The sequence below is a fragment of the Pongo pygmaeus genome, chromosome 1, assembly GCF_028885625.2.
Source record: "Pongo pygmaeus isolate AG05252 chromosome 1, NHGRI_mPonPyg2-v2.0_pri, whole genome shotgun sequence".
In the NCBI taxonomy this organism is placed as follows: Eukaryota; Metazoa; Chordata; class Mammalia; order Primates; family Hominidae; genus Pongo; species Pongo pygmaeus.
The window spans coordinates 221,802,790-221,814,100 of record NC_072373.2 but is presented as its reverse complement, the minus strand read 5'-3'; the positions used below and the strand labels follow the sequence as shown (position 1 = coordinate 221,814,100).

Genomic DNA, 11,311 nt, shown 5'->3' with positions numbered 1-11,311 from the left:
CTGTGTCAGCCTCTCATCCCGGGACCCACAGAACCCTTGGAGTTCCCGGGGCATTTCTTGGCCTGCTGGGAAATGGTGCCTCTCCATCTTAGGGGGCCCGGACCAGACTGCTGGCTGTTTGAGTCAGACAGCTTTTCTTCTCATGTTTTGAGGGTAGGCAAGAATGAGAAAAAGGAAAAAAACAAAACATATTCTCAAACAAATAAAACTGCACTCCATCGGCCAGGAAAGCTGAGCCTCTCTGGGATGTAGGGAACAGAAGCCACTCCACAGAGGAGTCTCCCATCCCTTTCTCTCTAGGAGACATCCGTCTTTGTGCCCAAACTGGAAATCTGAACCACGAGCTCTCACATCTCCCTACTCCTGGAAGTTTTCTGTGGCAGAAACAATAATGTTCACTACATAGGCCGTTGACTCCTCTGCGTTTCCCAGCTGTGCCATATGGCTAGCTTTGGCCGATGAAATTGAGCAGAAGTGATACGAGTCATTTCCAGGCTGAGGCAGCGCCCTTCTCCAGGGTCTGTTTCCCAGCTGTCGCAGCCATGGAGGCCGTCTGTTCCAGATGGTGCCGCTACAGCTGATGGAACTTCCGTCAGCCTGGGTCCCTGAGTGAGTCTGTGGAAGAGAAATGCAATTGCCTGCCGACCTGCTGGGACAGACAACATGAGCAAAAAGTAAGCTTGCGCTGGGCTCAGCCACTGAGACCCAGAGGCTGTTTGTTACCGTAGCGTTGCCTGGCACACCTGATTCAAGCTCCTGACACACTCTGTAGACTTTGCTGTGTTGTTCACTGGGAGGCACCAGCATGAGATAGAAAACACTTCCTTCCACTCTGGCCAATAGCCTTCACTCAAAATAGTGCCGATGAGTTTACATCCAGCCCCAAAGATTTAAGGAATTTATCTCTGAGCTTGGGCCCAGGTCTGTGCCTTCCTTTGTATTTCTCTACAGTACATGTTTGGCACTAGTATAAAAAATGGCACTCTTCCACATGCCAAGGCATTTAACAGGCATGAAGCACGTTTGCTGATGATCTCCCATGAGGTGGAGGAGATAGGCTTAATTCCTGTTTTAAAGCTAAGAGCATTGCAGCTCAGAAGGATCACATTCAAGGTCACACAGCTAATTATAGTACTTGAACCTAGGTCTGTGTCTCTTGCCACAAAAACCAGTATTTCTCAAAATGTAGTTCTGGCCAGGTACGGTGGCTCACACCTGTAATCCCAACACTTTGGGAGCCCGAGGCAGGCAGATCACTCGAGGCCAGAAGTTCGACACCAGGCTGGTCAACATGACAAAATCCCTATCTCTACTAAAAATACAAAAATTAGCCAGGCGTGGCAGTGCATACCTGTAGCCCCAGCTACTTGGGAGGCTGAGGCACAAGAGTCACTTGAAGATGGGAGGCAGAGGTTGCAGTGAGCTGAGATCATGCCACTACACTCCAGCCTGGGTGACAGAATGAGACTCTGTCTCAAAAAAAAAAAAAAATGTAGTTCAGAGACTGAAAGCCAGGACCTGGGAATGTGCATTTTTTCAGTTCCTCAGGCCATAATTATGCTGAGTTTGAAAATCCTTGCCCACATTGCCTCCAACCATCCTGTCAGCTTTCTACAGTGGGAGGGGAGCGGTGGGAATTTAGAGGTGAGCCAAAGGATTACTTCCCCAACTAAAGCAACAAATAAAAAATGTCTCCCCTGCCAGACTGCTCTTTGTGCTTGAAATTATCCCAAAAGACTCATTTCTTTGGGTTAAAATACAAACAGTCCTAGATCACTCAGGACCTTCTCATGAAGGAACTCGGGTGATTCCCAGCTAGGAACAATGGCTTGTACGAAGTCACTCTGCGAGGTCAGCTTTTGCGGGGAAACATCAGTCAAGAGTCAAGACCTTGATCTGAAAAGGCAAATCCAGCTGGAGGTTGCAGGTGGTGAGATCCTGGACAGCAGGGAGAGGCTTAGCATCAATGGGGTGGGGGTGGGATGGGGTGGGGAGGGGGGGTGGGAGTGGGGGTGGGGGTGAAGGTGGTGGAGGACTCCCAGGAGAGAAAAAAAATGCAACTGGGGGTGATGGTGAAGCCACACATACCAGAGTCAGAAAGAACTGGAGGCCAGGTATGGTGGCTCACGCCTGTAATCCCAGCACTTCGGGAGGCCAAGGCAGGTGGATCGCCTGAGGTCAGGAGTTCGAGACCAGCCTGGCCAACATGATGAAACTCCATATCTACTAAAAATACAAAAATTAGCCGGGGCATGGTGGTGCACACCTGTAAGCCCAGCTACTTGGGAGGCTGAGGCAGGAGAATTGCTTGAGCCCGGGAGGCAGAGGTTACAGTGAGCCGAGATCATGCCACTGCACTCCAGCCTGGTGAGATGCCTCCAAAAAAAAAAAAAAAAAAAAAAAAAGAACTGGAGTAAAGCCTCAGCCTTGCTACTTATCGGTGTGACCTTGCAAATGTTACTTTACCTCCTGTGCCTAAGTTTTCTCATGTGTAAAACAGAGCTAATTACAGAACCTACCTATAGGGGCATTATAAGAATCAAACACATTCATGTGTGGAACAGTTAACATTTACTGACCCTTGTGCCAGTAGCCATGCTAAGTGCTTTGCATATATTATCAACTCATTTAATCTTCACAGACAACTGATGGTGTGGTTATTATTTTACCCATTTTATAAAGAAAGAAAGTGAGGCACAGAGAGATGAAGTAACTTGCCCCAAGGCGGCACAGCTTCTAAGTGTCAGAGTCAACATTTGAACCTCGTCAGTCATATTTCAGGGACAGTGGCCCCGATGGCTATACTCAGCGACAGATGCTTCATCTCATAGAGACAGCTGCAGTGGAGGGGGACAGAGAGCAGCCTGCTGAAGGATGGACCTCTGGGCAGGGGTCCCTGTTGCTCAGGTCCAAATGCAGACTGAACAGTAGCCTTAATCATTAAGATCACTACAGAGTTAAGGGGTGCGAGCACACTCTGCCTGTTCTCCCTCCACCCCCAAGGCACTCACCCTATTCCACACCCAGAGGAGGACATGGGGTGCTCCCTTCCAGAGCCTAGAGACCCTGGGATGGCTCCAGCCCCTTCTCCCAACATCCCCCCAACGAAGAGCACCAGTACCCTTGCTCTGCTGTCCTGCCGGGCAGTTGTCCCGGGATCAGTGTTTTTGATTGTTCTTTGTTTTAGCTTGCTTCCCTTTTAGAGTATCTCCTGAAATAAACAGCAGTGTTGCAAGGAGAAAAGGGAGCCCAGCCTCTCTGGAGCAGTTACGATGGGCAAACATCCACGTGTGGTGTCTCACGGGGCCTTCACACCTTTGTGAAGTAGATATTATCGTCTCCATTCTGCAGATGAGGACACCAGGCCCAGAGAGGCTAAATGACTTGCTCCAAGTCACAGAGCAAGTCAGCAGCACCTCACTGCATCAAATGCTTGTCTGTTGGAATCCAAAGCTATTTATGGGACTTGGGGCCCAGCTGGGGCTTGTACACCCAACCCCCAAAGGTGAAGTTCTCTGTTCCTCATTCATTCCTTCATGTGCTGAGTGTTTTGCAGCGGCGGCTCAATGTCAGGCATTGGAGTAGGGACCATAGCAACCTGGCTTCCGTTTCATTCTGTTCAGCAGGGCTGGTGGTCTTTCTAAATGGGATATTTGTAGAGGTTTCTGTCGCCCTAGGTTCTGTAAGGCCTGATCATCAGCCCAGGGGCTGCTCCTCGGGGATGGGAGTTAGGGGTTCAGCTTCTTCTTGGGAGAATCCAGCTCTGGGTGTTTCAGGAAATTTCTGACCTGCCAGGTTTCCTGATCAGTCAGAGCTGGGGAGTGGGGGCCGAGAGAAGAGGTTTCCCGTCAGCCCAGCTTTTGTCTCTCACATGAGCCCGAGACAGACAAACCACAACCACAGACTCGACCAGCTGTGGAAGCGTCGAACAGGAAACCCAGAACATCTGGTGCTCCACTTCCTCTGAGGGCTGTGCACGTCTAGGGGGCCGGGTGTGCGTGTGCGCGTCCGCCTGTGTGCACGACTGTTTTCTCTCCTGCTGTTGGTTAGTGGGACCTGGATGCAGACAGAGCTGGAAACCACAGGTCTTGTGGTGACAAGGAAGCCAGACACTGGCTCCCCAACACTTACAGCACGGCACCCCTCCTCAGACAGTAACCCGGGATCTGACCCAGTCTCTCAGGCCACCTGCCAGCACCCGGCTCTTGGCTAGCTTCAGGTCACCATTGAAGAAAGGGATTTATTTTCCTTTCAGATTGTGATGGTTTAGAGGCATTGTTGGAGGTGAGGTGGGAGGGCTCTGCTTACATAGAACTTGGCCTCAGCGTACAGACCCACAAAAAGCAACCTCTGGACAAAAGCTGGGTTTTTTTGTTCTTTGAGACAGAGTCTTGCTCTGTCAACCACACTGGAGTGCAATGGCGAGATCTTGGCTCACTGCAACCTCTGCCTCCCAGGTTCAAGCGATTCTCCTGCCTTAGCCTCCCAAGTAGCTGGGATTACAGGCACGTGCCACCATGCCCGGCTAATTTTTTTGAATTTTTAATAGAGACAGGGTTTCGCCATGTTGGTCAGGCTGGTCTTGAACTCCTGACTTCAGGTGATCCACCTGCTTCAGCCTCCCAAAATGCTGGAATTACAGGCGTGAGCCACCGCACCCAGTAGCCATGCTAAGTGCTTTGCTTATATTATTAACTCATTTAATCTTCATAGACAAACAGCTTTAAAAAAAGCAGTTTTTAAAACAATTTGAGGAGCATCTGTGGATGAATGCTGAGGCCATGTGCTGGTCAGGGGGCAGTTTTCCCATTAGCGGTGGTGTTCTCTGCATAAGGAGAAAACAGGGTTTTTAATTTTTCATTTTCCTGAAGGGAAGAATCATAAGGAAGTGGAAACAAAAAGACTCCCCAAACCATAGCATGAGGTTTAACTCTCATGATACCTTAAGGAAGTAGGCATTATTATGCCCATTTTTATGAATCATGAAATAGATGTGCAGGAGGGTTCAGAAGTCACCCCAGCTCATACAGCGCCTAAGGAGCAGGGCCAAGGTTCAATTCAAACCGAATCCCAGCCTCATGCTAGATCTTAGTTCACACGTCATTCTTTCAATGAGCATTTATAATCTAAACTGTACCTAGCAAACAGTTGGGACTTCAATGTTTCTTGAATTAATCACCTAAATGTGCCATGATGTCAGAGACAGATGTCATCCTCACTGTAGTCCCTAGGTTCAGCATAGTATCCAGGAAAGAATGGGTGCTTGTAGTCCCAGCTATTCGGGAGGCTGAGGCAGGAGAATTGCTTGAACTCGGGAGGCAGAGGTTGCAGTGAGCCGAGATCGCGACAGAGCAAGACTCCATCTCAAAAAAAAAAAAAGCATAGGTGCTTAATCAGTGTCAGCCAATGAATACGTAAAGGAATTCTAAGTTTTAGAACAGTGATACTTTATTTTTCTTTGTTTTTTTGTTTGTTTGTTTTTGTTTCTTTTGAGCCGGAGTCTCACTGTCGATCAGGCTGAAGTCCAGTGGTGCCAACTAGACTCACTGCAACCTCCACCTCCCGGGTTCAAGCGATTCTCCTGCCTCAGCCTCCAGAGCAGCTGGGATTACAGGCGTGCACCACCACGCCCGGCTAATTTTTGTATTTTTAGTACAGACGGGGTTTCACCATGTTGGCCAGGCTGCCCTCAAGTGATCCGCCCAACTCGGCCTCCCAAAGTGCTGGGGTAACAGGTGTGAGACACCACGCCCGGCCGATACTTCATTTTTTTGGAGGTCATTTACTTAGTAAGGCCAACTGGATCCTGGCTAAAAATGTGAAAGAAGACAGAAAGAGTCACAAGCAGTCAACAAAAGTCACGGGTCCTAGCACGTAAAAGTTCAAGTACTTGATTCAAAGCCGAAATTCTCAGGTCCTCAGTCGTAGCCTGGTTACCCTTACAAACACCAGTGCTAAAGAGCACGGTTACTAATCTTTCCAGGACACAAGATTTGAAAGCATCTGTTTCGAAGGGAGATGACCTGCTAGAGGAAGCTTGCGGGCAACAGCAAATTGGGAGTTCGACTAGCACTTTCAGACCGGGATGCAACGAAGAACTCGCCAGCAGAGATAAGAGATGGGCAAGATGAAGAGAATGAACTCTGAATCTCGGATATCTGCCCGCAAGGTGGCTCCGAGAAAGCCAGCCGGAAACTGCAGCAACGCGGAGGACTTCTCTAGTTCAGGTTAAAGAGACAGCAGCCAGAGGGAGCCGACCTCAAACCCAACTCCAGACAGCAACCTTGAGGCCACCCGAGGTGGCGCATGCGCAGTGTGCGAGGTAGTTCTCTTCATACCTGCCGACCTGCGGTGCCTTCGTACTGAGCAGGGCTTACGTCACGCAAGCGCCGCGGGTGTCTGACGTCATCTCAGAGCGCCACGCGCGGTCCCGAAAACCTGAGCACCCTCTGGCTAAGGCGTTGCTGTAGAGACGGTGCGCCGAGCCCCGCCCCCGAGGCGGGACTGGAGGAGAACTGGTCAGCTGACAAGGGTGACGTTTCGAAAGCGCGCGAGAGGCCGTACTGGGACGCAGAGCCCGAAAACCTATTTGAGGGGCGTCTTGACCGAAGGTACTAAATATCACATGTCCCCATTAAAGTAAAAATGCAAACTGCCTTAATCGGATTTCATGTAAGGCAGGAGGGCTGGGAAGACTTAAATGTATCACTTCAGTAGCTTAGGGGTGGGAAGAAGAATTTGGACCAGACTAGTGCCGGGATAACCTGACCTTTTTGAGCCTTAATTTCTTCTCGAAGGGATCTTTCCCATCAGCATATAAACATGTAATTTCCCCCTTCCTGAGAACCCTGTGGCGGCTCCAGCTCCCACCCCATCCCCTCGCTTTCTGAATATCGTAACTCCTTGGAAGAGTGTGTATATTCTTTGTCCAGCTCTCTCCTCCCATTCTGTTGAACTCCCTCCAGCCAAACTCAGTCTCTCCCCAGTCCTCCTCTTACCTGCTCTATCAGCAGTTTTTGATACAGTTTATCACCCTCTGCTCCGCAAAACTTTCTTCACTTGGCTTTTGGCAGTGCATACACTTGTTTTTCTCCTCCATCCCTGCCCCACCTTCTCTGTTTCTTTTGCTAGCCTCTCCTCTTTTTCCTGATCTCTAAATGTATCAGTACCCCCAGCACTGGCTCCTTGGACTTCTCTTTCTTTTCACTTAATCTCTTGATGATTTTCATCGGGTTTCATGGCTTTAAAGACTATGTGCTGATGACTCCCATCCGTATAGCTCCAGCCTAGAATTCATCCTCAAGAAAAATCCTTCTGGCTTCTCAGGCTGTAAACTTTGAGTTCTTCATCCCGTGTCAAATCTGTCAGCAGATCCTATTGGCTTTTCTTTTTTCCCCAAAATCCGGTGTCCACTGACAGCATCTTAGACCAAGCCCCCATCTCTCACCTGGATTATTGTAATAGCCTAGCTGGTCCCTCCTCTGCTCCTACCCCGTCAGTCTGTGTTTACATAACAACCTCAGTAATTCTGTTAAAAGTCATATCATGTGGCTCCTCTGTGCAAAAACTACCAGGCCTCCTGTCTCAGAGTAAAAGCCAAAGCTTTACCATGGCTAGAAATGTTCCTCACGACCAGGCCTCTATTCTAGACCTTTCTTTTCTTGTCTCCCTTGCTCACTTAACACCAGCCACAGTGGCCATTTTGCCAGGCTTGCTTCTGCCTCTGGGATCCTGAACTTGCCTTTACCTCTGCCTGGAACTTGTCCTCAGTTATCCCCAGGGCTCTCTCCCTTACCTCCTCCAAGACTTGGCTCAAATGTTCCTCACTGAGAAAGGCTTGCACCAACCTCCTGGTTCTAAATTGCAAATCAGACTCCCCCAAGCCCGCATTCCCATTCCCTTCCTTTTTGCTCCATTACATTTAATTTATCACCTTCTAATAAACCGTTTAATTTAGTTCTTTGTCTTATTTGATGTCCCTCTCCGCATGAAGACAGGAATTTGTTTCATCATTGCTCCATCCTCAATTCTGAGACAGAGTGCGTGGCACATGATAGGTGCTCAGTACAGGTCTGTGGAGAGAATGGGTGCATTGCAGAATCCAGGGGTTAAGGCATGGTTAGGAGCTGGAGCTTTAGAGGCTTGGGTTCCAGACTCCCTTTACCACTTAGCTGCTTTGTGGCTTTTTTTTTTTTTTTTGAGACGGAGTCTCGCTCTGTGTCCTAGGCTGGAATGCAGTGGCCCCATCTTGGCTCACTGCAACCTCCGCCTCCCGGGTTCAAGAGATTCTCCTGCCTCAGCCTCTCAAGTAGCTGGGACTATAGGCGCCCACCACCACACCTGGCTAATTTTTGTATTTTTAGTAGAGACGGGGTTTTGCTATGTTGGCCAGGCTAGTCTTGAACCCCTGGTCTCAGGTGGTTCATCTGCTTTGGCCTCTCAAAGTGCTGGGATTCTTTGGGAAGCCGAGGCAAGTGGATCACCTGCGGTCAGGAGTTCGAGACCACCCTGGCCAATGTGGTGAAACCTTGTCTCTACTAAAAATACTAAAATTAGCCGGGCGTGGTGGCGGGCACCCGTAGTCCCAGCTACCCGGGAGGCTGAGGCAGGAGAGTTGGCTTGAACCTGGGAGGCAGAGGTTGCAGATCACACCACTGCACTCCAGCCTGGGCAACAGAGCGAGATTCCGTCTCAAAAAAAAAAGGGCTGGGATTACAGGTGTGAGCCACCGCACCTGGCCATACTTTGTGGCCATACCACAAAGTATGATAATAAGACATTTATTTAACCTTCCTGAGCCTCAGTTTCCTCATTTCTATTGTGGACAAATAATACCTAAGGCTTTCATTTGACAATATTGAACACCCCTAGATGACCAGCAAACATAGCATGCTCCCGGAGACGCAATGGAGAACCTGAATGTCCCCTCGCTCCCCTGGAGTCTGTATGCTGAGAAAGGGGCTATAGACAATAGCCATGCAGTCACCCAAATAAGACATTCTTCATAAATTGTGATAAGTGATGAAGGAAAAGCAGATCGTGCTGAAGAGGCAGGCTGGGAAAGAACTTCCCTGAGAGGGCGACTTCACTGTCCAAGTCCGCTTAGGCTGCAATAACAAAATGCCACAGATGGAGGGATTTAAACAGCAGACATTTGTTTTCTCATGGGTCTGGAGGGCAGAAATCCAAGCTGAAGGTGTCAGCAGGTTTGGTTTCTCCTGAAGCCTCTCTTCTTGACTTGCAGAAGGCCACTTTCTCTCTGTGTCGTCACATACATGATCTTCTGTCTGTGTGCCTACACACCCTTGCTGCTGGTGGCTCTCCAGTGTCCTAATCTCTCTCTTTTTTTTTTTTTTTTTTTGGAGACAGAGGTCTCACTCTGTTGCCCAGGCTGGAGTGCAGTGGTGGGATCTCAGCTCACTGCAACCTCCGCCTCCCAGGTTCAAACAATTCTTCTGCCTCAGCCTCCCGAGTAGCCGAGTAGCTGGGACTACAGGTGCCTGCCACGATGCCTGGCTAATTTTTGTATTTTTAGTAGAGATGGGGTTTCACCATGTTGATCAGGCTGGTCTCAAACTCCCAACCTCATGATCCCCCTGTCTTGGCCTCCCAAAGTGCTGGGATTACAGGTGTGAGCCACTGCGCCTGACCTTTTTTTTTTTTTGAGACAGAGTCTCACTCTGTTGCCTAGGCTGGAGTGCAGTGGTGGGATCTTGGCTCACTGCAACCTCCATCTTCCAGGTTCAAGTGATTCTCCTGCCTCAGCCTCCCAAGTAGCTGGGATTACAGGTGCATACCACCACGCCCAACTAATTTTTGTATTTTTAGTAGAGACGGGGTTTCACCATGTTGCCCAGGCTGGTCTTGAACTCCTGACCTTAGGTGATCCACCCACCTCAGTCTCCCAAAATGCTGAGATTACAGGTGTGAGCCACCTTGCCCGGCCCAGTGTCCTAAGCTCTTGTAAGGACATCAGTCAGACTGGATTAGGGCCCATTCCAGTGGCCTCATTTGAACATAATTATCTTGTTAAAGGCCAAATACAATCACTTTCTTAAGTCCTGGGGGTTAGGGCTTCAACCTATGAGTGGTGGGGCATTCAGTTCAGCCCATGACATTATTTAAAATTCAAAGGATGCATAGAAAGGAGCCATGGAACAAGAGGAACCTTTCAGGGAGAGAAAAGTGGACGTGCAGAAACCCTGTGGCTGGAAGCACTGTGTTAAGTTAGAGGAAGTGGAAGGCCCATGTGGCTTGAGCTCAGAGTGAGGGGTCTTGGTGGGAGTTACACTGGGAGTCGAGGGTGAGGAGCCACCTAGAACTGTTGGGAGTGATTGGGAGTGATGTGGTAAGAGTTCTGTGATGCAGCGGTCCCCAACCTTTTTGGCACCAGGGACTGGTTTCATAGAAGACAATTCTTCCACAGACTGGGGCCGGGGAGGTTGGTTTCAGGATGAAACTGGTCCACCTCAGATCATCAGGCATGAGATTCTTATAAGGAGTGTGCAGCCTAGATCCCTGGTTTGCATAGTTCACTGTAGGGTTCGTGCCCCTATGAGAATCTGAGGCCGTTGCTGATCTGACAGGAGGTGGAGCTCAGGCGATAATGCTCGCCTCCTGCTGTGTGGCCCAGTTCCTAACAGGCTATGGACTGCTTCCGGTCTGTGTGCTGGGGGTTTGGGACCCCTGCTCTAATGGAAAGGTTACTCTGGCCACAGATGGGTTGGAGGGAAGCTCCCCTTAGCTCCAGAGCTAGTGTGATGGTGACACAGTGCATGGCATCTCATAGTAAGGGCTCCGTAGAGGGTTCTGGTTAATGTTTTCCATAACGGCCACCTGACATGGTTGATGGGAGGACTGAATGAAAAAGAGGCCAGGAAGCGCTTAATAAATAAGTGATACAGAGAACACTAGGATAAGCATCCAAAAGTACTGAAGAGTCTGTATTTGGTGGCGCTGGATATAGTGTAGTTTAATCAGATGTGATCGCCACTTGTCCTGGAAGGTTTTAGATGCGACTCATGCAAAAGAGGAAAGAAGTAGCTGGAGCAGGGAGGCACTGACTGCATGTGTCATCTTCCAGAAGCCCAAGTACAGTGGAAATGATCTGAGAGAAGGAGCACTCATCTTTTATTTATTTTCTTCAGATTCAGCTGAAAGCCCCCCTTAAGTTTACTGTCAGGGTGCTGATACACAGAGCTACTCCTAAAAGATTTAGGGTACGGGTAGGGGATGGGAGTTTGCCTCCTGCAGGCGCTCAGTAAGAGTACTGTTGGGCAGCGGGAAGGTTTCTCATTTCATTCCTGGAATT

At 49.4% G+C, this 11,311-nt stretch overlaps 1 long non-coding RNA gene across 1 annotated transcript; it reads right to left on the bottom strand.

Annotated features, from left to right (window-relative positions):
• Nucleotides 1–2,552: 2,552 nt before the first annotated feature.
• On the bottom strand, nucleotides 2,553–6,506 carry LOC129008359 (uncharacterized). Its single transcript, XR_008492534.2, has 2 exons — nucleotides 6,339–6,506; nucleotides 2,553–4,825 (listed from the first exon to the last, which is right to left on the bottom strand). It is a non-coding gene; the product is annotated as an uncharacterized LOC129008359 (long non-coding RNA).
• Nucleotides 6,507–11,311: the final 4,805 nt, after the last annotated feature.